Consider the following 2,500-nt stretch of genomic DNA (forward strand, 5'->3'; position numbering starts at 1 on the left):
TTTTCAAATATCTTTTTTAAGCGACTGACCTCCACCACACAAACAAACGAGTCGATACTGACAACTGGTTATAAGGCGTCATTTGCCATGGAAACCAAAAGAAAGAAGATAGAAGAAGGGAATGAATTAAAGGAAGAAAGAAAGAAAGAAAGAAAGAAAGGAATCAAGGCATGTTAAAATCAGCTACAACGACAACAAGAACAACGACCCACTGAGAAACAAACGAACTTTTTTTCGCGTTGGAAATAATATATTGAGACAACAACACGACAATATGGAGAAGAATGAGAAGACGACGACGACGATGAAGACGACGACGACGACGACGACGACGAAGAAGAAATGCAAGAACAAGAACAAGAGGAACAAAGAAGAAGAATAAGGAGGAGAAGAAAGAGAGTGTCCAGAAGAGAAGCTGAAGGAGGTAAAGTCAACGTAACAACATTCACCCTTGGCATCCTTCACTCGGTAATGGTGGGCTTCCCACGTCCTTCTCTTGTTCATTTCCTTTCTACATATCTATCTATCTATCTATCTATCTTTCTTTCTTTCTTTCTTATCCTTTTCAAATATCTTTTTCAAGCGACTGACCTCCACCACACAAACAAACGAGTCGATACTGATAACTGGCTATACGCCTCTGGGACAAGGCTTCATTTGCCATGGAAACCAAAAGAAAGAAGATAGAAGAAGGGAATGAATTAAAGGGAAGAAAGAAAGAAAGAAAGAAATCAAGGCATGTTAAAGTAAGATACGACAACACAAAAACAACGACCCACTGAGTAATAAACGAACCTTTCTGCGCTGGGAATATATGGAGAAAACAGACATGACAATATGGAGAAGAATGAGAAGACGACGAGGACGACGACGACGAGGAGGAGAAGAACAAGAAGAACAAGAACAAGAAGAGGAGCAAAGAAGAAGAAGAATGAGGAGGAGAAGAAAGAGACGACGACGACGAGGAGGAGGAGAAGAAGATGACGACGATGACGACGACGAAGAAGAAGAAGAAGTGCAAGAACAAGAACAAAAGGAACAAAGAAGAAGAATGAGGAGGAGAAGGAGAAGAAAGAGAGTGGCCAGAAGAGAAGCTGAAGGAGGTAAAGTCAACGTAACAACATTCACCCTTGGCATCCTTCACTCGGTAATGGTGGGCTTCCCACGTCCTTCTCTTGTTCATTTCCTTTCTGCATATCTATCTATCTATCTATCTATCTATCTCTCTGTCTCTCTATCTATCTATATTTCTTTCTTTATTTCTTTCTTTTCCCTTTCAAATATCTTTTTTAAGCGACTGACCTCCACCACACAAACAAACGAGTCGATACTGACAACTGGTTACACGCCTCTGGGATAAGGCTTCATTTGCCATGGAAACCAAAAGAAAGAAGATAGAAGAAGGGAATGAATTAAAGGAAGAAAGAAAGAAAGAAAGAAAGAAAGGAATCAAGGCATGTTAAAATCAGCTACAACGACAACAAGAACAACGACCCACTGAGAAACAAACGAACTTTTTTTTCGCGTTGGAAATAATATATTGAGACAACAACGCGACAATGTGGAGAAGAATGAGAAGACGACGACGACGATGACGAAGAAAAACAAGAACTAGAACAAAAGGAACAAAGAAGAAGAATGAGGAGGAGAAGGAGAAGAAAGAGAGTGGCCAGAAGAGAAGCTGAAGGAGGTAAAGTCAACGTAACAACATTCACCCTTGGCATCCTTCACTCGGTAATGGTGGGCTTCCCACGTCCTTCTCTTGTTCATTTCATTTCTACATATCTATCTATCTAACTATCTATCTGTCTGTCTGTCTATCTATCTATCTATCTATCTATCTATCTATCTATCTATCTATCTATCTGTCTGTCTGTCTGTCTGTCTGTCTATCTTTCTTTTCCTTTTCAAATATCTTTTTTAAGCGACTGACCTCCACCACACAAACAAACGAGTCGATACTGACAACTGGTTATACGCCTCTGGGACAAGGCTTCATTTGCCATGGAAACCAAAAGAAAGAAGATGAAAGAAGGGAATGAATTAAAGGGAAGAAAGAAAGAAAGAAAGAAAGAAAGAAAGAAATCAAGGCATGTTAAAGTCAGACACAATGACAACACAAAAACAACGACCCACTGAGTAATAAACGAACCTTTCTGCGCTGGGAATATATGGAGAAAACAGACATGACAATATGGAGAAGAATGAGAAGACGACGAGGAGAAGAAGAAGACGAAGAAGATGACGACGATGACGACGACGAAGAAGAAATGCAAGAACAAGAACAAGAGGAACAAAGAAGAAGAATAAGGAGGAGAAGAAAGAGAGTGTCCAGAAGAGAAGCTGAAGGAGGTAAAGTCAACGTAACAACATTCACCCTTGGCATCCTTCACTCGGTAATGGTGGGCTTCCCACGTCCTTCTCTTGTTCATTTCCTTTCTACATATCTATCTATCTATCTATCTATCTATCTATCTTTCTTTCTTTCTTTTCCTTTTCA

The sequence above is a fragment of the Babylonia areolata genome, chromosome 3, assembly GCF_041734735.1.
Source record: "Babylonia areolata isolate BAREFJ2019XMU chromosome 3, ASM4173473v1, whole genome shotgun sequence".
NCBI lineage: Eukaryota > Metazoa > Mollusca > Gastropoda > Neogastropoda > Buccinidae > Babylonia > Babylonia areolata.